Raw genomic sequence first — 18,435 nt, 5'->3', positions numbered from 1 at the left:
AAGGCAAGTTTTATTATATCTTTTTATGTTTTGAAGATTAACAAGCTAAGTCTTTGAGAAATAACATAGTTTATTATATGCCATAGATTTGGAAAGCAAACAAAGAATTGCAACCCACAACCCAGGTCCTTATAACTAAATTGTAGATGGTGCATAGAGGCTAATGCCATGCCCTTGGATGTTTGTGTGTGTGTGTGTGTGTGTGTGTGTGTGTGTGTGTGTGTGTGTTGTTTATAAGGCTTGAACCAGGTATTCCAGAATTATGGAAATCATGTGTTATTCCTGTAACTCCAGACACCAAAGTTGTACGGAGATATCACAGCATCTGAGGGGATTTGCAAGTTTTCCTTAGATGCATCTACTCACTCTACTTATAATACCACCCCTTGATGTACACACCAGTGTACACAAGGAACACATCACTGTAACAAACCCCTACCAGGTCAAACCATTAAGAATCTGAAGTATCAGCAAGGACAGAGGCCAAAGGAAGTCCAGACCTGGGAGGGATGCTGTCAATGAGGGCTAACTGGGCAATGCCTTTTCATGGACAAGAATGTTTCTGATACTGAGATTACGCAGCCAGCACAAGTAGACTGGAGGGAAGCTTTGTTGTCTTTGGGCACTCTTTGGAATTAAGCCAGAGTGTTTTAACACAAAAGGAAGAACTATCCAGGACGGGTGATGTCACAGAGCATCCTGAGGAAAGCAGCAAGGATAAAGCTTCCTACTGGATGGATCCAAAGTACACAGAGTTATCTTGGCAGTGCTGCCTTCTGCATCCAGAAGCTTGACTTGTAGGGAAGATTTAGCCCTAATATTAAGACTCAAAGCTGGAAAAGGACGTGTGCATGTGTGTGTGCGTGTGTATAGGCGTAGTGTGTTGGTGTGTAGGTCTGGCTCCTGACCTGCGAGTTAGAGGATCAGTATTCCAATCTCCCCTCCATGCTGGCTCTAGGTTGTGCAGTCATCGTGAATAGCCAAAAGCCATTTTCACTGAAGTGGACAGAAAATCGTCTTGTTTTCCTCGAGGATGCTCTCAAACTGTGATCAGAAATTTGCTTTCCAAGGTAACAATAGTGATTATTAGACATGGGAAAGATGGGGATGGAGAAGAGCGACACACAGAAAAGACCTTAAGTGAGTGGCTGCAGTCCAGCTTTACTACAATAAAGAGAAATTCACACCGTCTATAACAGGTGATTAGAGAGAGTCTGTTTGTCAGGACAAATCAGAGATAAAAGAACACCTGAAGCTGGGAAGGGTAAAAGGGAAAAAAGCCCCTTTCTGTCTTTATTTGCAAAGAAACTCTAAGAGTAAAGCATATATTATTGTAGTCCAGACTTTTGTAGGTGAAGGTAGTACCTTCCACTTTGGAGAGCTGTATCTCCTAACCTTGTAGGACGAGGACAGCGAGGATTCTGAGTCTTTCAGTCCTGGGGAGACCATTGCTAATGGCCTGCAGCTCTCAGAGCTCCTCGCTTAGCTGCATGAGGGCCTGGGGAGGAGCAAGCATCCTCCCTGGGTCTGAGAGGACTTATTCAGGGAGAAGGTAGTAATGACCTTCTAAGTATCAAATATGATATGATGATTATAGGCAATTTAATGGCCAGGCTTCTAAGGAAAGTCTAAAGCCAAGAATTTATCTATCTATTTATTTATTTGAGGCAAAGTCTCCCTTCGTTGCCCAGGCTAGAGTGAGTGCCATGGCGTCAGCCTGGCTCACAACAACCTCAAACTCCTGGGCTCAAGCGATCCTCCTACCTCAGCCTCCCGAGTAGCTGGGACTACAGCCATGTGCCACCATGCCCGGCTAATTTTTTCTCTATATATTAGTTGGCCAATTAATTTCTTTTTATTTATAGTAGAGATGGGGTCCCACTCTTGCTCAGGCTGGTTACGAACTCCTGACCTTGAACAATCCACCGCCTCGGCCTCCCAGATTGCTAGGATTACAGGCGTGAGCCACCATGCCCGGCCTAAAGCCAAGAATTTAGAATTGCCTGCTAGAGTGGGGCACTGGCTGTGCTTGGGCAAGCCCAGCTATGACGGTGCAAGGGCAGTACAGGGAGAAAAGGGTGGCAGGACTATAAATAATCAGCTTAACAGACACCCAGGGAGAGAACAAGGGGAGAGAAAGAAGGGAAAACAAACACAGTGTTAGGGAGGTTAGGACAAGTGGGAATAGGCGGTGTGTAGATATTTGAGTTGGCGCACATTCCGTAGCAAAGAGTTATGGCAAAAAAAATTGATTGGTTCCTAGGTATAAAGCTGGGGTTTAGTATCTAAAGACTGAGAGAGGATAAGGGGGAGATAACAATTCTCAGCCAGAGAAAAACACTGCTTAAGTGCCAGGCATGAATTTATATTCATGAATCTGTTTAATCGTCCCCCAAACCCTGAGGACCAGGAATTGATATTATTCCTATTTTAAGGATAAAAAATTGAAACTTACCTAGTTTGGTATACTTATCCAGGGTCACAAGGTAATAAATTTTGTGGGGAAAAGGACTACGAGAAATTTATCTCATTCTAGCACTGAAGTTTTGAGCCTTAATGAGTAAAGGAGCTGTTGGAAACAAAATCAGGGTGAAGGTGGGTCTATGGACCTGAAATTGGGAAAAAGGAGAAAGTCCCATCACCAGGACTGGAGTGCAAGTTCAGAGCACAACTGACTGCAAAAAAGTGCTGGCTGAGTCCTCTGAGATGGGTTTTACAGCTGCTCACTTAGGTGTTCTAAGGACCAGAACCAGGTCCAGAACCTGGACCAGAGGGGCCAAATGGAATCAAATGCTCTCAGCTCAAGGGATTGGAGAAATTCCCAGGCAAGGAAATTTAGGCAACGAATTACACTAAACACTGATCAGCAGGCAGCAGCCGGGCACAGTGGCTCACACCTGTAATCCTAGCACTCCGGGAGGCCGAGGTGGGTGAATCGCTCAAGGTCAGGAGTTCATAACCAGCCTAAGCAAGAGCAAGACCTCGTCTCTACTAAACATAGAAAGAAATTAGTTGGCCAACTAAAAATATATAGAAAATTAGCCAGGCATGGTGGTGCGTGCCTGTAGTCCCAGCTACTCGGGAGGCTGAGGCAGGAGGATCGCTTGAGCCCAGGAGTTTGAGGTTGCTGTAAGCTAGGTTGATGCCACAGCACTCTAGCCTGGGCAACAGAGTGAGACTCTGTCTCCAAAAAAAAAGCACGATCAGTGTCCAGCCCAGAAGGCTAGCAACAATGAGCAGGGAGAGAGGAGTGGCGGATGGGCTTAAAAATACATCTTTCCCAGAAAAATCAAGGCAAAGAGTCAACAAAAATAGTTTTTCATTCCACACAGAATTCCCAGTGAAAGTAATAAAAGCAAGAAACTCTTAAAAAAGATATATACTCACATACTCAAAGCCTTTATTGAACACCAACTGTGCTCCCTGTACTGTGATCTAGCTGTGTTGAATAATTAAAGCATAGCTGTACTCCAAGTTGCTCACACCCTTCAATGCAAAGCAGCCTGGACTCATGTGCAGCAGAAAGAGGGACACTTCTCTACGATGGTACAGAGGGTGGGACTCGGATCTGCTTAGGGGATTTATAGGGATGTAGATTTAATATTTAATATTTGAATCAAGAAGAATGTGTTTGTTATCAGTATCTCTAACAATGAGATTGCTTGAAGAATTTACAGAAGAGTTTCCTGAATTTGTTATGAAGTTGAACTAGATAACTCTGAAGTTCTCTTTTGACACTTGTATTTTAAAGTTTTATGTTATTCTATTTTTTATTAACTAGTAAATAACACTCACTCCAATTTTATGAGATGAACAGTGGTGAAAGTCTGCCCAACAGGATTAAAAATAAACAATGTCAGACTTCACCTTCTCAATAAAAGCAAAAGAAGGGAATCTTCTAATTTTTAAAAATAATTATGAGCCATATTTGTCATGCCAACAGGAAAGACCATCTCGACCCATTTTGGTACTATCTGTGCCTTGGCTCATTGCCTTGACTTTTTGTATAAATTTAGCTGACATGTTTTCATTTTTGTTTTGTAATTCTACATATGGCTCAAACTTAAAAAACAAAAAAATACCCAGACTGCAGACTGCATCAAGAACTTTCTGAGTAACAATTAAGGAAAACCCAGCACAATGGCTACAAAGGAAATTTCCAAGGACAGGAGCTATTTCTGAATCAGTTACTATGGTGCTACAGGGTGCCCCTGAGTCCTCCGTAATGTTAGATGTGCTGCCTCTTCATGTGAAACAAATTCAGGTTTTGATGGTCTGGATTCCATCACAACTTGTGATTCCAGATCTATTATTTATATCAGCAGTCCCCAACCTTTTTTGGCACCAGGGACCAGTTTTTTGGAAAATAATTTTTCCACGGACTGGAGGCAGCGAGGAGATGATTTGGGGATGATTCAAGCACATTGCATTTATTGTGCAGTCAAACCTCTCTCCTGATATCTAACCTCTCTGATAATCTGTATTTGCAGCCGCTCCCCAGCGCTAGCATCACCACCTCAGCTCCACCTCAGATCATCAGGCATTAGATTCTCATAAGGAGCGTACAACCTAGATCCCGTGCATGTGCAGTTTACAGTAGGGTCCGTGCTCCTGTGAGAATCTGATCTGACAGAAAGTGGAGCTTATGAGGTGCTATGAGTGATGGGGAGCAGCTGTAAATACTCGCTGGCCTGATGCTCACTTCCTGCTCTGCACCCCAGTTCCTAACAGGCCACAGACCCAGTCCATGGCCTGGAGATTGGGGATCGCAGATTTATATAACAGAAACAAAATAGTGCCTTTACCTCCATTACTCAGATTTGATTTTTTGGGAGTTAGACCGATTTCTGTTTGCATCTCATCTCCACAATTTACCTGTGTGAACTCAGACCAGCTATTTTACTTCCGTGATCCCCATCCCTTTAACAAGGACAATTATGTTCTCATTAGATATTATACATTAGATAGCTATACATTAGATAGCTATTGTAAAAGCGCAGGTGTCCCATAAATGTCAGTAGTTTTCACCCGAAGCTTAGGCACTCAGAGAAAACAGGAACCTTGGCTTATTCGAAGCAGCCACTGTGACACCAAGACAAGAAGCCACTGGGACATAGCAACTTCAAAGCAGATATCTTGATGTGGCCATATATAAAGATCAACCTGTGAAATGATCGATTTGTCTTTATTAAACTATGTGTACACAAAAGAATGTTCCTGGCCCTAACTCTCTTCTTGACCCTCATCACCTCTCATTCCAGCCCAGCCCAAGACACCTTCCCTGACCTCAGCGGCATCACTGGCCTGCAGAGATCAAGCTCCTCAGAGGGGCAAGGCCCAGGGCTGGAATGTGGGAGTCTGGACGCTGAAAGCTGAATATGGCTGGTCAGAAAACAATGGCAGGAGCAGATCAGGGCTGGTATAAATTGCCAGAACCACTTTTGACATTTCAACTGTATTCTACCTTTCTCATTACAAAAGTGCAATTGGCTCGGATCTTCTCAAACCTAAGAACAAAACATGTATTCCTTGGAGTCGAGCCATTTGGGATATTGCTCTGCCCTTAGCTATTAACCCACTATCACCCTGTATACCAGAGTCTGCCTCCTCCCTAAAATAGAGCTAATAATAATGGTCTCCATTTAGTTTGTGCTCTGTATGTGCCAGATAGCATATCAAATGAAATTAAATAACATCTAAGTTATGGATACTATTAAAGATTTTGGAAAGGAGGCAGAGAGAAGCTGAGTAATTTGGGGGAGGTCACATCACTAATGAGTAGCTAATTTGGTCTCTACCTTCCAGACTATGAGCTTTCATAACTTCTGGGGATATTGCCTTTTGCTCCCTCTGAATTCTCAGTATTATTTCAAGACTCATAGGAAATAAAAGCAGGGAGGAGGGGGTGGGAGGGGGGGGTTTAAAAAGAGAGGCTTACAGTGTTTTATAAGACATTTATGGCTAAACACATGGCCATGCATCTATACTGTCTTAGAATTTTCATGTAGACGAACTTCATTCTTTCAATCCGTGTCACTTCTACTAGTAAAATGGAAAGCAGAAGGCGTGGAATATAGTAAGTGTTACTTATTACATAGCAACGGTCCGGATTACAAATTGAAAGAAAACAATGAGTAGATGAAAAACATTAAAAGACAGAAAGCCCAGTGCTTTTATAACTAATCAGATTTCAGTGCTTGAAGATCTCATTATTTTTTGAAGTACTTCTTAGCAGTTGTTTTTCTAGGGTTTTACGGCATTTCTGGCTGTACTTTTAGTTGTGAAGATGTAATTAATTTGAAATAAGATGACAGCCTATTTTCTCACCGTTTCAAATTCTTGATGCCAGTTTGTTGTCACTTTGCAACAGTGGAAGAGTGACAGAGGCATACAAAAAGGCGGTTTATGAATGACTATTTCCACAGGAAATTAAAGATTCACCTCTTCCACATTGTCCCACGTCAATAAGTAAAGTCAGCTGGCTAAGTCATCATCCTTTTAGTCTCTCCGCGTCTCTGAATGTTACTTCCCTTAACGGATCTGTAAATGGCACTGGCATTTTTAATCTGTTTGGTTCAGCATTCCCCAGGGATTATATAACAGAAAGAAAAATTATTCCCAGCCATAGACCACGCATCAATCAAGCAAGACTACTGAGCCAAAGAAAGCAGCATAAAGGTGCCTATTAACAGGGATACACACAAAAAGAAGGAGCTTAAGATAGCAGGCAGGCAATTAGCCCAGGCTTGGATCACTCTGTAATCCACTACTGCATGGTCTTACCTTAGTTGCAGATAATGAAGTTCAGATGCAAACCCCATGTCCTTTTCATCCTGCAAGAGCACTGCAGCTACGCATCTCAAGGCTCCTTTCTTGTTGCCCTGTTACTTAGTGCTGTCTCTGATGCTGTCAGCACCTACCGCCATGGAGATGAGAAACCCCACCGGAGAATCTCGCTCTTCTTTGCCTTTCCGGACACATTCACCACAGACAAAGGCCACTGAGTTCTCAGCTTCACTCTAGTGAATCGACACTTTCTTTAACTGGTTCCCATGCCTACCCATAGTAGATGGTCTTGCCACCGGTGGCAGACAGAAAGCAAGAATCAAGAGAGAGATCCTTCCTGCATTCCCATTTATATCTTTGTCTTTGGATCAAACTTTGGTGAGCTTATTGAATAATAACAATCTCCTCAAATCACAAAGTGGCCACACATTGCCTCTGAACTTCTTACCGTCCAAGAAGGCTCAGTTTTCTCTTACTGTCATTTTTAGGATTTGTACAACTTCTTCCAAGTGTGTTCTTCTAGGTGCAGGTGCTCTGTTACTGTCACAGTAAAGCTGTTTCTACGCAAACACACACCCTGTCTGACCATGTAATCCTACACCTAAGGCAAACAGCATCTTGCCCAACATCATTTCATATGAGCTCCAAGGAAGCATGTGACCCCAGAAAGACTATTGGCCATGTCAGTCTTGATTCCAGGGATAAAGTTTAGATGTTCTCCCAAGAAGCTTTGGTTTCGTTTTGCAGCTTGCTTGTTTGCTTCCTCTAAGTCTGAGATAGGAGAGGGAGTGATTTTCTTGTTAATGTGCATTTTTCATCTATCAGTGAGTCTTATAATTTGGAATGGGCTAGACATGGAAACACTGACATTTGTGAGAAACTGTGTAAATGCTGGTGCTATTTACTGGGGATGATGGAACTGGGAGAGAAGGAGATTTGAAGTGGGGGAATCGATGTTTTTATTGTGGTAAAATATGACATGCTCTCTGACAGTCAAAAATGTCAAGTAGATAATATATTAGTCTGGAGGTCAGGGTTGAGCACCAGAGTTAAGGTATAAGATTGGAAGTTGTCCATGCATATATAGGGTATTTAAAACCATGAACATGGATGAAACCACACAAGAGTCAGAGTAGTTAGAAAAGAGAAGGGTTCCAATAACTAAGACCTAGGAAAACCCAGTTTGATGTTGGAAAGAAGGGGAGGATCCAACAAAGGCAGTTGAAAAGGTGAGTGGCTTGAAGTAGAAGGAAAATTGTGAAATGTGGTATGAAGAGAAGAAAGTGTTACCAGAAGAAGGCGGTGATCAACAGTGTCAGATACTAATGATACGTTAAGAAGAGGACTAAGAATTAGCCCTGGATGCGGCAATGTAATGCCACTTGCAGCCTTGATAAAAATGTCACAATAGAGGTTTTGGAGACAAATGCCTGACTAGACTAAGAACAAGTGAGAACAGTGTGAAAGGAAGTTGAGAAGGCATGCATCAAACCTACAGGGAGTGTCTGCTATGAAATGGAGTAGGGAAATGTGGTGATGAATGGGAAGAGATGTGGGCATCAAGAGGTTTATTTTTCAGGGAAAGGGTTGTGTTTTGTTTTAATGTGAGAGATGTTACAATATATCACATAAGATGTTCCCAACCGACTCCTGTTTCAATTAAGCAAATGTCTTGCAATTAGTCTTGTGTGTCATTTCTATCAAAAATAAATAGTTTTGGTCAACATGAAGAAAGTATCCTGTTTGGTTTTATGGTTTCATTGCAAAATCATGGGGAGAGAATGGAATACTGTTATTGGATCAACCACTGGGTCCTCTTTGCACATCTGATGTTGCTAACCACCAGTTTCAACTAATTGAGTAAAAAATGAATAATGCAATCATTTTCTATCTTATTTTTCCTACATTATATAAAATACTTTGCATACTTTCTTCTTAAATAAAACATTGGTTGTTTCCATAATTGTGTAAAACAATGTAAACTATACAAAATATAAATTTAATAATAATAACTTTTCAGTAAACATTAACTAAAATAATCCTAACCATCCACAAATTAGTCATAACCTAATTCTAAAGTACTTGTTCACCTAGAATATTGGTTGGTGTACAGTTAATGCTTAATATTTATTTCTTCAAAATATGAATGAGTTTGTGAATAACATAACACTAAAGAGATCTACAATTATAACCATTTATTACTTTAACAGTGATGTTAGTATTAAGACTAGGTTATAGGTCTGAGTCCTTTATACCTTTATAAACCAAAAGAGAAAATGAAACATAAGAACAATGGGGTCTACTTAATCTAACGGGTTGATATATTAATGATGGATATAGTATATATATATATATATATATAGTTTTTATATAGTGTTTGTAGTGCTATTGAGAAGGGACCTAAATTGTATTCAGAAGGATAATTTAACATGCACAGAATATCCTAGACTTTGGTTTCTCAACCTTGATATTTTACGACAGATAATTCTCTGTTGCAGGAAGATGTCCTATGACTTATAGGATGTTAGCAGTGTCCCTAAACTCTTCCCACTAGATGCCAGTAGGACCCCAAACCCCACCATGACATCCAAAAATGTGCCAAATATCCCTTGGTGAGCACAATGACCCCAGGTTGAGAATCACTGTCCTAGACTCAAAGAACCAAGTAGATGAGTTTTACTCTTGGTTAGTGCAATGTATAATAGAATATGGACTCGAGAAATATATAAATGTTGGGGTTTTTTTCATAAACTACAATAAAGGTGGATTCTTTAAGGAGAGGGTACATGTGTAAAATGTGTAAAAAAGGAAGCAATGCTTGTAACATTGAATTTCATATAACTCTGTGGCAAGACGTATGAAAATATATATTCATAAGTAGAAATAAAAAGTAAATAAGTAAATAAGAAAAGTAGAAAGCTGGACTTCAGGAAAAATGGGTAGAGAAAAAATACATTTTCATGTAAGTGGAGTGCAAACACTGGCTTTTCAGAGTATCATGTTAAGATTAGTTTAATTTTTTTCTGTTTAAAGTGAGTGGCAACCTAGTGGTTAAGAGTTGATACAGAGAACCACTCTGTCAGTTAGAATCCTAATTCCAGCTACTTTATTTAACCACCCTATGCCTCAATCCCCTAATCTGCAAAAGACAGATAATAAAATTATCAATTGCATATAGCTCTCAGCAGAAGTAAATGAATTAATATTTATAAAATACTTAAAACAGCAGTAGGCAAAAGTGAATGCCATCTAAGTGTTAAAGAAATCCGACTGGGAGAATATAAAGAGAGATGCTTGTAGGATGGTGGACAAGAGTAAAGTTGTCTAGTGGTGAAGAGACAGAAAATGAAAAGTACTAAACGACCTTACATGGCCATAGGAATGGGCAGAGAAGTGTTAGGTAAGATTAAAGGTGTGCAAATGAAAGGCATTGATCTTAGAGAAATACTGTATGAACTATTCTGATAATCCATATGATAATCAAACTGTCTGATTCAGTAAAGTAATTTGAAATAGAGGAAAAAAATCTGACTTTTATATATGATACCACATAGACACTAGATAATGGAGAAAAATTTTCATTTTAACCTGATTTTGCATGCCCAATAAAAAGTTTTAAGTTGTTCCATACAGCTACAGGCTCAGCCCCTGCTGAAACCATGCCTTCAGACAGACCCAAACAAACTTCACAGGTGCCATTTTTGCGGACCTGAAGGCTTCCTGTTATTCTAACTGCCTGGCTACTGTAGGATACAGAGGAAGTGTCTGAAGTTCTCACTACTAAACAGACTTTCCTTCCCAAGGTCTCCCCTGCTACTCATGATTCTAAAGTTATTTGAACCTCTCTGACGTATTTTCCTTTCTTTGCCCAAACTGTGCTGATATGAAGTAGACTATATTAATAGAGTTCAAAATCTGAAATTGTAAATAAATCAGTAGCGACTTGGTTAGCATGTTGTTTCTCTCAAATTAATGATACTTATTTAATTTTAAAGCAGAACAGTGAGGCTTAATACAAGTTTCTGTTTGGGTCACTTCTTTCTGAATTTGAATGAATTATTTTTCCTGTTGGTTTGTTGCACCTTCTCCCAAACACACACATCGTCAGGCAAAGATCCTCTGAGATGGACTGCCAAAATGAATGAGTCAGGTAATGTCATGAAAATGTTCAGCTTATAATGGGAGCCATCAGAAGATCACAGCAGGAATGGAAGAACACAGCAAGAATGGCTGTGAACCCACTCAAAGGGGTTCTCACGCTCTTCCCAAGCAGTTTCAGTCACCGGAACCACACTCAACCCTCCACGTCTCTCTTCTTATTTATGATGACTCAAAATTACCAAAGAGGGAGGCCTTCCTTAAACTCAGATAAAAATGTGTCTCCCTGTGTGTTTTACAAGACTTTCCTGTCCTCATGCTGTCCTCTGAAGCTCTGCAAAACAAGTCTTGTACTATTTCCTGCAGCCAGCTCTTCAGATAAATAAAGATAAGAAACTTGTAGTTGCATCTTACCTCCCAACTCAGTCTTCACTTCTTCCAGTGAAAAATTTCTAAAGCCTCCTATGAGTTCCGATATCCATAGTGATTATTGCATCTGTTAGTTTTGATAGTGAAAACTGTGGGTAGAAATGCTGAGTCATGGGTTACCAGGACAACCAAGACTGCTGGGACATATGGCCAACTTGTTTATTAGCAGTGGCGTGCTGGAAAATCTTAACAACTACCTTTCTGGAGGAAACAAAAAGACTGACTTCTACAGCTTCCAATTTCTGTGGTGTAAATACTCTAATCATGGATGATTTCGAGTTACTGATATGAGGTCTCTTAACATGGAATTGGTAAGAGGTGTGCACAATCAGCTCTTGTGAGCTGGTAGGAGCTGACTTTAGCACTACACTGAATTACAAGTCACATCTTAGAATTTGCTCAATGTCCTAGTTGTTCTCTGAATGTCCCTTTTAAAATGTAATGCCTTTTAATTCATAATTATCGAGGTGTTGTTTGACCAGCCATGAATCAGTCCAGAGTCCACTCAAAATTCCACTTCAAAGGTTCGATTACACTCAAAATTTAACTTCAAAGCTACTATGAGTGGGTAAAATATACAACGTCACATATAAAGTATACAAAGTCACATATAAAGCCTATAGCTTCTAATATTTGGGTCAGAAAAAAAATGGTCTTTGATGTCAGTGCTGGAAATAAAATTGGGCAAAGTCCATATGTCAGTGTACATTCTCATTATATTATATACACCCTAAGCAGTTATTATAAACCACTGAGCCATAATTAAAGTTTTTGTTTAATGGGAGGAAAAAGAAAGTGAATTTAAACTGCTGTCTTGTTCAAAGTGATAGTGCAAAAGTGATCTGTCTTAAAGTTTAAGAATATTTTCATATAATTCAGTAAGCATTTAAGTCCTTATTATGAATTAAGGAAACTCTATAAATTCTCAACTTAAAACTCTACTAATGAATAAACTTATTTTTATGTTTTAGCATTTTCCACTCTTGGTTGGCTCCTAATTTCTGAAAAGCCATGAATATATTTGTTTTTGTTCTGCGGTGAATCTATTCTACAGTAGTTACTTGTTGAGTCACATTTCCCCAAGGGTGCAATTTACACCCTGACTCTATTCATGCTGAATGAAACTGATTGAGACAAACTGTGTTAGCACTGAATAGGAGCTAGCAGGAAAAATGAAAATGCTTCATCATGGGATCTAAGATGTGAGGAAATAGGAGATAGAGCTGGAGTGGTGAGCAGCATCTGGAAGATAACATTAAAGAATTTGGATAATTCTAGGGGAGCATTAAAGAGATCAGGAAACTAACACAATTTGATTAGCATAAAAATAAAGTGTGTAAGATTCATATTTAAGATTATGGCTCTGGTGGTGAGAATAGATTGGCCAGACAAGAGATAGGGAAGTCAGGAAGGAGGATATTGTATCATCCAGGGGAGCAAAGCAAAGGGAATGGATCCAAGAGATACGTGGAAGTCAGGATCCACAAAAATTAGAAGTCTATTAGGGAGCAAAGGGAGAAGTGAAAGGAGATGAAATGGCAGAGTAGAGGGCTGGGAAAGAGTCAGGGGTGATTCCAAGGAATGAACAGGCACAGGTGCAATTGAGTCTACAGGTTGGTAGGCAAGAAGTTTGTGATATTATTTTCCTGTTAAATAGAGAGGGTTAGGGTAAAGGAGATAGAAATAGGGATTTAAAGAGAAATGGAAAATATTTGAAATTGTCTCCGTAGGAAAGTTGAAAATATGCTATATGGGGCTACATTGAAGGCTTGTTCTTAGTAACATTTCCTCCAGAATCTATTAGAATATGCATAATTTGAAAAAGTGTTCTTGGCGCTCCCGAGAGATCCCCCTCAACTTCCCATCATGACCTGCTCCTCTAATTTCTAGTGAAACTCACCCAATAAAACAAACACTTCTTGATTTAAGAATTTTAATAAGGTAACTCATTCCATTCTTGGTTTCCAGTTAGACCACTAAATAACCTTTGTGACAAAAACAGTGAAATTCCCACAAAATATCTGTTCCAAAAATATTTACTAAAGACTTCCCAGAATAAATCCCTGACATCGGCGAGGAGATGAGAGCCCACAGGCAGTGTAATCGACGTGTTCTTTATGTGGAACTCCGTAATTCAGTCAAGAAACACCCACCCTGCTCCAGTGAGGTCATGTCTCATTTGGGATTGGATGGCTAACTTTGTATCTGTGATTGCGTTAACAAAAATGCACATAAAATGTCCAGGAATTTTTTCCTTTGTTTTATTCAGAAATCAAACTTGCCCACGTCATGTCTGCAAAATGAGCGTTTCACCATGTCAGAGGTTTCTTTGATTGTAATAGGGTTTAAAAGAGAATAGAGAACATATACTGTGTTAGGGCATGTTACCTTTTGGTTGGCTACTTCATGTATCTTTCTGTGCCTCTGGCACATCGTATTTTCAATGCATATTTGTTTATAATCTTAAAAAATACAATTTGTATCTGAAAACCCTGACCAAGTTACTAGCTGTAAGCTTCTCTATAAGGAGACGCCATTGAGAATGCTGAGGTGAAATTACCTAATACTAAATCATGTTAGTTCTGAGAGGCTTGATTTTTAGTACAGTAGAAGGTTGCTATCACCTGAATTATGAAGACAGTTCCTTAATTCTCTGTGTCACTCAATGCATCTATTTTCTTTCAGCATTGCTTATCCAGTGCCTAATAACATCTGAAAAAAATATCAAGTTACCAGCAATTTCCAAATCTCGGCTCTGAGTGCTATGCTGTCATATCAAAGGTACAAAAGATTGTTAATTTGGAAATATAAGCACATCTTTTGATGTAATAATAATAATAGCTATTACTTATTATTGAATGAGTATTACATATTAGGACTTTGATAACTATTTTACAGGATTTATCTCTTTTAATTCTTAAGCAACCCTATAAGATAGGAGCTCATGTCACTATAGCAATTTTTAAATTAAAAAATTGAGATTTAAATATGCTAATATACTCTACTAAACTCATCCAATGAATAAAAGTTATTGGCAGAATTTAAACTGAAACTATGTAATATCAGATATCACACACTTCTCAGTCAATGAAAGCAACATAGACCTTTTCAAAGACATAGAGCCAATTTGAACTATCCACAGGTAATTGTCATATTACCTCTGAGTAGTTTTACAAAGAAGCAACTACTCAAACAAGACATGCACAAGCAGTGAGACTTTTGCTGAGATGAACTGGAAAAAGGGCTGTGTAATATAAATGCCAAATTATCACAGAACTGAGTTAGATCAAAGAAATCTTGACCCAGATTTGAACCAGTCTCAACAATTTTTCTGGCTTTCAAAATCAGTGGCTCCACATTTGATATCCAGGGGCCCTAACTGATTTTGGGGCATGGATAATTTTGCTATTTAAAGGATTCTGTATAGAGATCATAGTAAAAACTGTGGAAATAAACAAAAACCACCCAAAACAGAACAAGCAGAGGCTATTTATTCAGAGCTTGCTACAGCAAGGAGTCAGGTACCACTACTTTTGTTTGGCAGAGGCTCAAAGGCAGTCAGTGGGAAATCTTTACAGTGGAACAGAAAGTCGGGGTTAGGTGTGCCCTGATCAAAAGCTGTTGGCCTAAGGAAACTGGGGCAGGCTAAGTAGAAGCAGGGCATCCTATGTGATCAGTTGAGGAAGGATATTTTCTTTGTCTGGTTGGTTCTGAGCTGGAAGTGAGCGCAAACATTAGGGAAGCTGGCAGTTATCGACCAAGTTCTGACTATTTGGGGCCAATTGCTACAAAAGTCATGGTTGCTGCAGAGATCATGGTCACAGTTGTTTTGTCATATATGGCTTGGCCATTATTCACTTGTATATTCAGCCTCTCAAGATAAATAACACACCATGGTGGTAAATGAAATGTGCGCCAAGAAATTTATACAAATATGCTTCTTGAACCGATAGCCTCCACACCAATACTTATTAATGAGTTATTTGTGAATAAAATTAAAAAAAAAATTATTCAGAAACTTCCATAATAAGATGAGTCAAAAAATACATCTAATCTTTTCTTCACCCCCCTACTCCCCACCCAGGGCAGCTGCCCTCTCATAGAAATCTAATTATCTATTAGCCAATATATTAAAGCTTGATTGATTTAATTGTAATTCAATCTTTCTAATCTTAATGAAAACTATTGCAATAAATGCTCAGTGATGAAGGTTTTCTGTGGACAAATTTTATGGCCTTGCAATATAGGATCTGGAGAAAGACAATTCCTGCCATTTCTCAGGACTGGTTAACTACAGGCAAGTAAGATGCATCACGTTGTTGGAACCATGGCTTGGCTACTTTGCATTCACTTTCAAGTGTGACTCTATGTAACAGTCCAAAATTGTTTTAAAACAATGGGGGACTGTGGTATAATACATTTCAGCCTTGTCAAATCTACCTCTTCAAATTTGCATTAATCACAAAAAATCAAATAAGTGCATTTTACCATTTTCCCCACCTTTCACCACATTAACTAATAAATAAGTATAATGGACAGATGATAATTGAGATATTTGGTAAGCTCATCCTTTAAATCTGGATGGTATCTGTATATACAATATATAATTTTGCTAACTGTTAGCAGTTCAAGTTTCATCACTTCTCAAATTTTCAATTCTAACACTGACTATCAATTTCTTTTCAGCATGTAGATGTTTTCCCTCATAGAATGATTCAATTGAGATTCCCGCCTTTCCAACCCGCCCCACCCTCTACTGCTTGAAAATATTGCTCTTGCTGCCATGAAAATAAGGACCAAAAGATACTCTTGGCCAAAATAGTTTGAGTCAGTTATTCCATGCAGACACTTCTTGAAGGTTACTTTTATTTTCACTTTGACTTTTTCCAAAGCCTTAAGTAAATACAAATGTTAGTATTGTTATTTCTCTTTAGGCTAGGAAGTCTGGAAAATATAGAGGAAGGTTCAGAACACAGGGCTGTCTGGGGCTCAAGAGAAGTTATGGAAGAAAATCTGAGTCATGAGCTGCTGCGTCAATACTCAAATCCCATGTTTATAGAATAACTATTCATGAGAGTGTTTCCTATATTTCACGTTTCCCCCATATATGGTAAAATTTTTTGCCCTTTATTTGCCTATTTTTTAAAAATTTTTCCTTCCTGTTTATAAAACATGTTTTTCCATTTTGTTTGCTATCAGTGCTAAGATCACCTGCTTATCAATATAATCAAATTAAAATTGTTATGGCAAATTACAGAAGGATAGTCAGCCATGCCTCTTCAAAAGGATGAAAGATTCAAATAATAAGTAGAAAAATAAGTGCTTCCATACAGTATTATCTTACCATCCCATAATGGCCAACATAAACTAAAAGCACAATAACAGATGGAATTATTAGTGAGCAAATGAAAGCAAAGTCATCCTTAATTTCACTGTGTTTCTCTACTCTAAGGAAAGCAAGGAGTCTCTCATTTCTTTGGCATCACCATCTATTATGGGTTGGATTGTGTCTGCTCCAAAAAATTTCTGAAGTCCTAATTTGTCATACCTCTGTCTGTGACCCTATTTGGTATAAAGGTCTTTATGGATGTGACCGAGTTAAGCAGAAGTCATTGAGAGTGGGTCCCAATTCAATATGACTGATGTACTTATGGGAAAAGGAAATCTAGACACAGACACACAAAGAGATGAAGTCCATACCAAGATGGAGGCAGAGATTGGAGTTATGAGGCCACAAGCCAAGGAATGCCAGGGGCTAGCAGAAGCCAAAAGTGGCAAGGGAACATTCTCCCCTAGAGAAGAGACTTCTAGCCTTTTGAACTATAGGAGAATAAATTCCTTTTGTTTTAAACCACCCAGTTTGTGGTACCTTGTTACAGCAGCCTTAGTCAACTAATAGGGTATAGCATCCATACTTACATTTGAAAGGCTATTTTATATCTTTTAGGTTTTCTTCTATCTGTTTATTCCTCTCTGAGGAATCTTTTACCTAACTTACTTTGAACTCATGGAAATTGGTGGCTATGATGGTTAATTTTATGTGTCAGCTTTACTGGGCTAAGAGTTGCCCAGATAGGCAGTAACACATTATTTCTGGGTACATCTGTGAGGGTGTTTCTGGAAAAAGAATAGCAGTTAGATTAGTTGACTGAGTAAAAGAGATTGCCCTCACCAGTGTTGGGGCATCATCCAATCCACTGAGGGAAAGGTGGAGAAAGGGCAAACTCACTTTTCGTTCTGGAGATGGGACGGACATCCATCTACTCTTGCGCTCAAACATCAAAGGTCCCGGTTCTCCACCAGGTTCTCCAACCTTTCCACTTAAGTTATACTATTGGCTCTCCTGGTTCTTAGGGGTTTAGAATCAGACTGAATTATAGCTCCAACTTTCCTGGTTCTCCAGCTACAAGGTAGCATATTGTAGGACTTATCAGCCTCCATAATCACACGAGCCAATTCCCATAATAAATCTCCTTTTGTTTTATTCATAGTTGTCTAGCTATCTATTTATCTATCCTATTGGTCCTGTTTCTCTAGAGAATCTTCACAGACACAATAGTCTAGTAAGTATTTCAGTTATTTCCAATTGTAGAACCAGCTGCCTGATTATATAACTCATGCTCTGTGTTCGTTTTCCAGAAATGCCATTTTAGATATTAAGCTTACTCCTAGGTTGCAACATATCCCATTATCATGAGGTAATAGAAATACTAAAATGTTGCTCTTTAACTGTACATTATATCTGCAGGTCACTGGATGTATATTTCTGGAGGAGGGGGGTATAAATCTTCCTATGTGGTTTATTTCATAAGTCTAGATATACAGGCCAAAAGTAGCAAGCAAACATTTGAAATATATTCTCCAAGTTATTTCAATCCTGTATGGGAACAAAGACTCATAAAATAAGAAAAACAAAATAAAAAAAAAAGAGAGAGAGAGCGAGCTTTCTATGGTTCATCCCAGTGTGCTTTTAGATAGTACTTTAGGATTCTGTTATTTACAGTGCACAATAAATTTTAAACTTTTTGGTATTGTGTAATATTCATTTTCCTGGCCTATAAATGAAGCTCAGCTTAAAAGATGCAAGTAACCACCACCCCTCCCATCTATCCTAAACTACAA

General features: G+C 39.0%; 1 protein-coding gene across 4 annotated transcripts in view; it reads right to left on the bottom strand.

Moving 5' to 3' along the window:
* The window catches only part of KCNJ16 (potassium inwardly rectifying channel subfamily J member 16), a 54,506-nt gene that overhangs the window by 17,821 nt on the left and 18,250 nt on the right, over positions 1-18,435 (bottom strand). For 2 of the 4 annotated variants that reach the window (XM_075994704.1, XM_012747449.3), the window contains exon 1: positions 6,784-7,826. The exons of the other annotated variants lie outside the window; for them this stretch is intronic. The gene's annotated coding sequence lies outside the window, so the exon portion shown is untranslated. Of the gene's footprint in view, positions 1-6,783; positions 7,827-18,435 lie in introns of those variants that run through there. 4 annotated transcript variants of the gene reach the window in all.

This window comes from Microcebus murinus, chromosome 18, assembly GCF_040939455.1.
Source record: "Microcebus murinus isolate Inina chromosome 18, M.murinus_Inina_mat1.0, whole genome shotgun sequence".
In the NCBI taxonomy this organism is placed as follows: Eukaryota; Metazoa; Chordata; class Mammalia; order Primates; family Cheirogaleidae; genus Microcebus; species Microcebus murinus.
The sequence above is the reverse complement of the archived record's forward strand: the minus strand, read 5'-3'. Positions and strand labels throughout refer to the sequence as shown.